This window comes from Centroberyx affinis, unplaced genomic scaffold, assembly GCF_046629955.1.
Source record: "Centroberyx affinis isolate AG114_WGS23_722 - 3 ecotype Tasmania unplaced genomic scaffold, CSIRO-AGI_Caff_v1 ptg002586l_1, whole genome shotgun sequence".
Classification (NCBI taxonomy): domain Eukaryota; kingdom Metazoa; phylum Chordata; class Actinopteri; order Beryciformes; family Berycidae; genus Centroberyx; species Centroberyx affinis.
Window position 1 is genome coordinate 250,001 of NW_027280791.1, and position 8,157 is coordinate 258,157.

An 8,157-nucleotide genomic window follows, 5' to 3' on the forward strand; every position below is an offset into this window, starting at 1 on the left:
AGTGTCGCATCCTCCTCCTGGATAAACCCGCTGACGAGCTCCGCAACGGGACCTGGACACTGCTGTCTGTGACCGGTGAGGCTTGCACAGCAGTGTGCGTTTTTGTGTGTGGTTCTTTGTTTCATGCCATCATTAGTGTCTTTAATTGCGTGCAAAACTTTATGTACATTGCACTTTAAAGCTAGCCTGATATTCAGACTGAATGGCCATTTCGTTACCACTCCATTATTCAGCCTGTGATTGCCTCCTAGTTAGCCGTTTTCTGTGTTTGGGGGGCTGATTTTCCCCAAACCAATCACCAGTGACTGATGTATCCGGCCACCAGTGTATTTACCAACTTCACCAAGAATATCGGTCGATTTTGACAAAAATACCGTTTTTCAAAGACAGTAAGTTGGTACTCCATATTTATTCCAGCATCTTTGCACTCTGCACCATTGCGCTATTGTCCTAGTGTTATTTACATATGTATATATACAGTATATACATATATTTATATATATATATATATATATATATATATATATATATATATATATGCATATTTGTACATAGTAGTTAAATGTTTAGGTTTACCTCTGTTCATCTTGTTGTCCTTGTTTTTAGCTTATTCTGTGTAAGTACATTGAGAGCCACGAAAAACCGAGTCAAATTCCTTGTATGTGTACATACTTGGCCAATAAAGCTGATTCTGATTCTGATTCTGATTAAGGGGGTGATTTCAACAAATAGTATTGTGCAGAAACGCCAAAGAAAAACAGTTTAAAAATGGTTTAAACTTTAGTTCTGCCTGCAAAGGCTCTGATTGGCTCGATTGTTTCTCTGAGCGAGAACAAGCTGTTGAGTAGAGCAACACCAGACTCTCTGAATCGCTCGACAAAATCTGAAGAGTGGGCGGGACGCGATTCAGGAGTCTGGAACCGGGCTACTTTAAAGCTGCACTAGGCAAGTTCCCACGAGCAGCGAGAGATAACTTCAAATCCGGCCGGTGCCCTCTGCTGCATGTCATCCCCTCTCTGCCCCGTCTCTCCTGTCTCTCTCTACTGTGACTTTACGATAAAGCAGAAATGCCAAAAAAATTACATAATATATTTCATAAATACATTTCATCATAGTGGCTGTTAGGGGTGGCTATGGAATAAAAATGTTTTGGCAGCAGGTTCAGCCATTGTTGGTTAGTCGAGCTTTTTCTGGACGCAGCACTTTCTCTGGACAGATTGCTCACTTGCTGTTTAGGAGCAAGTTTTGTATTTCACTCTTAAGTTTCTATTTGTACAGAAGCCGAGAGCGGCTGTGGTTGCTCGTATTTTTTTAACCTCGTTATCTTGACTTAATTATCTTGTATCTTGAAATATCAAATTTTGTTTTCTCGTGATTTAATTATGTCATTCTCATACAAAAATGGTTTTCTTCACGACTTAATTAAGTAGGTGATTTTAGTTGGGTTATGAACTGTTGTGATAATGTCACAATTCAAGGCCAAGGTCTTTATCAGAGGATGCTCGCCCACTTGAAAGTTTGGTTTCAATTGGCAAATGTGCTATCTGTGACTTCACTAGCTCTGTGTGTGGTCGTGATTTGCTCATATTTTATTTACATATTTTACTCCTGTTATCAAAGTCACAACTTAATTATCTTGTTATCTTGAGATAACAAAGTAATGGTTTGTATGTGTGCGTTTCACAGCTTTTGGCCCATTGCTGTTGCCTTCATGAGAGACAAGCCTAGTAAACCTGACTGTTGCCAAAATGTTGACACACTAAAGTGGAACTGACATTGTCAGACGGAGAGATCACAACTGATCTATGCAATAGATTTTACTGTTGACACTGAATGACACGGCCTACAAGAGCAACGCAAGTTCATTCAGGAAACTCTACCTGGCCTCAGCCGATTGATCTAACTCAGTATGCGCCTTTTCAAGTCAACTAATCATCATGCGCATTCCCTCATGTCAAGCCTTTTAAATGACTCACTCACTTCAGCCTGTCGTCCAGACTGCTGCTCATGACAGCTCATGAGAGATTTGCTGTTTTTGTTCACGCACCTCCTCCCCAGCTCCACCTGCTTAGATCTGCTTTCAAGTACTGTGTGCGGAGTTATGTTCTCCCTGTCGAAGTCTATGCATGTTCAGCAGCGAGCAATACAAGCAGATCTATTCCGCCAAAAGCAAACCTATTGCTATGTCACAACCATCAATAAACTTATTAATATCTGGAGTGTATGTGTGTGTGTGTGTGTGTGTGTGTGTGGGCATGTAGCACGTAGTTGTGTGTATGTATCCGCAGAGGTGTATATATGTGTATGTGTATGAGTGTATACGGGCATGTATATATGTATGTATGTAGGGGTATGGATATGTATACACATGGACATACTCTCCTCATGATGCCTCCATTACTAGAAACAATGTAACTAACCTGTCACCTCCCTTTATATATTTTTTCCTTTATACTATATGTAAAAAGATCCAATAAACTTTCATTATTAAAAAATAAACGTATTAATATCAATATGTGAGTTGTTCTGACTGAACCAAGCTAATTAAATCATGATCACGAGAAAACAATATCTTAAGACGAGATAATTAAGTTGTGATCTGGAGATGGGGAGTGAAAAAAAATAGCAACCATGGCCGCTTTCAGCTTCCATAGATTTGCCACTTCTTGTGTGGCGAGAAGATTTCCAGCCAGTGTCGATACCCAACACCTGAAATTAGTTTGGGCAAATATAAGGCAAATCTATGGGATCTCAGTTAGTGTGGATGTGCTCTGTTGCAACCCCACTGAGCGGTTTAGGCTGATAAGACGGGCGTGTTTTCCACATAAAGCCTGTTGCATCTTTAAGCACTTACTGTAAATCTTCAAACACTTTTAAAAACTTTTAAGACAGATCAGGCAATTTGGATAACTTTTTACATCGCTTCCTTCACCCCTAAGTTTTAGAAAGAAGCAGGCAGGAGTAGAGGCTATCAGCATACTTATCGATATGTTTAAATAATAAATCTAAATATAATTGGTAAAATATGAAATATGCATCGGTTATTTTTTGAGCTTTGAAGTTTCTGTACCTGTAGTTGAGAAAACCTTTGGCATGACTATCTCTAAACTGTACAGAAGAAAGCACTGGTGTGTGCTATTGATCAAAGCGAGACTAGACAGTTTGACTAAGCCGGTTTGTGTGAGAGTGAGGTGAGAGAGTATAGAGAACTGCTATACCTTAGTATCTGGGACCTTAGGTGTATAATGTCACACACATGCCTTGCAGGTACAAACTTTACACCCTATTGTCTGCACCGGCATGTGAGATTTTCAGTGGCCCTCACCCAAATATAGACTGGAAATGAAGACTCAGACTTAAAACTGTCAGTGGTTCACAGAGCAAAGTGCTGTTAGTGTCAGACAAAACCCATGTACTGTACATGCAGAACTATGTTTTTAATGAAGGAGGAAAGGAATGCTTATTTTGTCACTGACACCCATGCATTTTTTTAAGTGTTTTAAGAGGTTTTAAGAGTGTCATGACACTCATTCAACACAAAAACGACCATGTAAACTTGAATGAATGAATTCAAATGCGAAAAATAAAAACAAACAAAAAAAAAAATCTGATTTAGTATGCTGATTCAAAGCCCAATCTGCGTATAGCGCTTCATGTGTTAGCAAGATCATGCCACCGCTAGCTTTATGTTTATGTTTCTTCCACTGGATTGGAGACATTTTCTCACACCTAAACAGATTGACTCGTTATTCATTATACAAAGACATAATAAGGGTATGAGTCCTAAGAGATTTTAATTAAATTTTGAAGATGCAAATGGTTTATGTTTGGATTTATGTTTGTAAACATTGGAAGAAAGGGAACCTGTACTTTACATAATGATGGGACCTGAGATTTGAAGTGGCAAGTTTGTTTCCTATCTGCAAATCATGCCCTTCAGTAATCTATGCGTACATATACTCAAAGGGGCATTAAAACATTTGGCAAATTTGCATGTTAGCATCTCCAAAAGGCAGCAAGAGGTAACTATTTGAAAAATGTGAACTTAAATAGCCAGAAATGAGATCAGTAAACTGCACAGAACTCCCTCATGTTTACCAACCCGGCCATTCTGTGATCCTTTATACCACAAAATACCAAAGGGATGAGAGTTTGTGTTTCGCTCTTAAGTTTTGATGAGTCACTTTGTGATTCAGACGAGTCACTTTGTGATTCAGACTGATAAGATGAGTGTGTTTGTACATTAAAATCCTGTCTAGTGCAGCTTTAATGTGAAGATTTACCTCAGTTCACCTTAGCGTGATTGGTCTATTCACATAAAAATATGTTGTTTTGTAAAGCACTTTGGTACAAACATTGCTTTGTTTTTAAAGTGCTATATCCATCCTACTATAAAATGAGGAAAACTTTGTCCTTCTGTCTGTCTGTCTGCATCCATTTTGCTCCTCAATGGGTTGGCCAGTCAATCTGAAACTGTACATGGGCATTGATCTTTGGCATGGGCAGGGACTGACAAAGCTGATTTTTCCATTTTCCCAAATTTACACTGTTTATGCACATTTTTGGCAAGTCTGCGCAGAGTTGTGGCACACTCATCCCCGGGTATGGACTAGTAAACTTAAACACAATGTTTTGTTTTATAGCTCCACCCACCTTCACCAAAACCCCACCCCCTGCCTTGGAGGCTCTGGTAGGAAGTCACCTCTCCCTTGCTTGCGTTGCTAATGGCAACCCCACTCCAACCATAACCTGGTTAAAAGACGGTGGTGTGATTCAAGGAATAAATGATGAGGTATGTATGGTCTAATCATATAAACATACGTACTGTATCTATATATGTGTTTATGGATAAACTGAATAAATCTATCTATCTATCTATCTATCTATCTATCTATCTATCTATCTATCTATCTATCTATCTATCTATCTATCTATCTATCTATCTATCCATCCATCCATCCATCTATCTATCTATCTATCTATCTAACTACCAGGGAGGAACCTTATCTCTGCGAGCAGTGAGCATGAAGTCAGGAGGACAGTATACCTGCCGCGCCTCCAACTCAGAGGGAAACGTGACTCATATGGTGAAGCTGAAGATCAAAGGTCAGCTATTGTCTGCCTGTCTGTCTATCTGCCTGTCTGTCTATCTGCCCCTTTGCCAATTACTTCAATCTCTCTGATGTCTGATGTGTTTGCCTGGCAGGCTGGGGGCTACCAAAATTTACATTTCTGTTTCTCCCTCTTGCATCATGTCAGAGTAACATGTGGTAACAAAAACTCACCCTAGCCTTACTCTGTCCCTGTAATCTGTGTATGATTTAAGATAACATGAGATACAATGATTTTTTTTTTAATCCCCAAGGGGAAATTGAGTCATTGCAGCAGCAAAGAATAACATATATAACAATATGTATAACAAAGCAATACTATGGTGGTTACTATGGTGACCATTGGCAGAATCACAGATGTTTGCCGTTTACAGATTTACAAATTTACAGTCCGGTTCAAGGACATAAATGCAGAATATGCAGAATATAATGTAACTGTACATTGTTGGATTTCACTGACAGAACAATCTTTATGTTCTGACATGATGTCTCATTGAACATTTCAGTACATTTTTAAATCTCTCAATAGCAACGGGGCCCCATTTTGAATAACCATGTTTGAATAACCATCAGCACATACTGTACCGGTACTGTTCAGTCTATTCTAAGTCGAATATGTTTTTCTCACCATGACGTTATCTGTGCTTTGGCTTCATGTTTTTTTGGCTGCGTTGCCACCTGGATGGATTATAATAGCCTAACAGCTGATCTGGCTGAAGTCAGTTTGAAAGCCTTATGTAACCCCTAAACTGTCATTCACGCACATCCATCTAGCATTTCGCTTATTAAACCGTCGTACTCGATCACTGATGACTGCTGTAGAGAGCGGTTGGTTATTTATATAGGAGGCGAGCGGCCTGTCGAGCCTCCTTTGTCGTTATTAGTCTTGCTAATGGCGCATGTGTCGGAGACAAGGCAGGGGAGAGAGAAATGTGACAAACGCAGTACATGCATTAGCCTTATGTGGACGATTTCCCAGGGAACAGCATTAGTCCACCCAACCGCCGAGGCAATCTGGTTCATGTGTATAAATAGTTGATGTGTTTTGTAACCCGCCTCTCACTAGGTCCCCCGGTCATCGTCATCCCTCCGAAAAGCACCTCCCTCAACATGTCCCAGAATGCCCTTCTGCGATGCCAGGCCGTGTCCGACCCTCCCAACATGACGTACGTGTGGCAGAGAGGCGGAGAAAACGTGTATCATATAGAGTGAGTGCAACCGTTACTCTTTATGTGTGTTATGTGTGTGTGTGTGTGTGTGTGTGTGTGTGATTTGTGTGTGCACTCTTTCTGAGCATGGGAGCCTATTTGATGTAAGATTGATGTAAGACTCAGATTTATTTATTGGGTTTCATTCACATTCCAGGCACACAGGATCGGTTGTTAAATCTACTGTATCTATTCACTGTCGTGTATATGTTGCCTGTTTATGTTGCTGTTGTTGTCTGTCTGGTCTCAGGTTTTTCTTTCTGGTTTATCTTAAGTGTAAGAATATATAAAATGAGTGGGCATTCTCCTCTTCCCACTCTCGCCGAAATGCAACAAAATTTCCTTAACCTCCCTCTGCAAACTGTTGAATAACTCATAGAAAAAAAACCTCCTACACTGCTGATGCCGGGGAGCCTGTTTGACTTGATTATAATGAAATAGCTGAACTGCATCTTCTTGTTATTCTGAAGCCGGTTTCTTTTTCTTTATGTGTTTGACACACATTTCATGTGTTATTTCTGAAGATCTCTGAAATCGCGAGTGAAGATCATGGTAGATGGAACCCTCCTCATCTCCAATCTCATCCCAGAGGATTCTGGGAACTACACCTGTATGCCGACCAATGGGCTACTGACCCCGCCCACTGCATCTGCCAACCTCACAGTGATGCGTAAGTATCTATGTCTCATTAGTCTGTTGTGAGTCCTAAAAACACACCAAACACCATAAATATTATGAATTAGCTTTCTATAAATGAATTGTGAATGATTAACTCTCTACAAACAGTGATTTGAAATGCTTTTGTTTTATTACCATTATTAGGAAATTATGAAATGCCTAAGCTATCACTTCTACACACGTATACTGCAGCAGCCTTATTTTTTAAATAACAGCTCAGTTGTCAATTGGAAATACATCATAACTGCAGAAGTATATCAAAACCTGGGTTAGGTTTATGTGCGCCTACACCAAAAATACTGTAGGAGAAGTGCATATTGTAGTATAGTTGCCTGAAAATAAATCCTGCATTAAATAATTTACAATTATACATATATAGATTTGGTGATACTAAACAATAGATAAATTAGGATCGTTATTACAAAATAAAGGACTTTGGTTTCCCTCCTCTACTCAGACCCTGCCCAGGCCCGTCAAATGCCCAAGGACACATACCTTCCCACAGGAATGGACGGCCTGGTCACCTGTCCCGTCATCGCTCAGCCCCCGCTGGTCCGTGTGGATTGGACCAAGGACGGAGGACTACTTGATCTGTCCTTGGTAATGTGGAAGAAAACTCAGAGAGAATGAGAGAGTGGCAGTTTGACAGGTTTATTCAGTCTGCAGGTTGGGAGCCAAGGAACTTAAATGTGGATGATTACAGTTTTATGGAGTTGAATATTCATGATTATGTCATTACAGATAGAATATAATAAAGCTATTGGTCAAAAGGTATAAGGTCATATGAATAAGACTGAACAACCAATGATAATTATAGTTCTAGCACTTTAAGGAGATGCGTAATAAGAGGTGAGCACCTTCTTCTAGAAGACAACATGTTATTACTTTGTCGAGGCCACTTGGTCAGTGTTTTATGAGATTTGGGCACATTCCAGTCTCAGTTCTGTGAGAAACACACAAGATGTTACTTTAGAGTTTAATCTTATAATGGTGAAGCAGATGCTATTTTTGAGTTTTAGGCACTTAAGGTGTAAATATGGATCAAAAGTTACATAATGGGTCAAAAGTTACATAAGTGAGCATATAGGAATGTTGCTTAGTATGGGTACTTTTCCATTTCTTTCTCACCAGTAATAATCATTCCCACACTGAAATGCAGT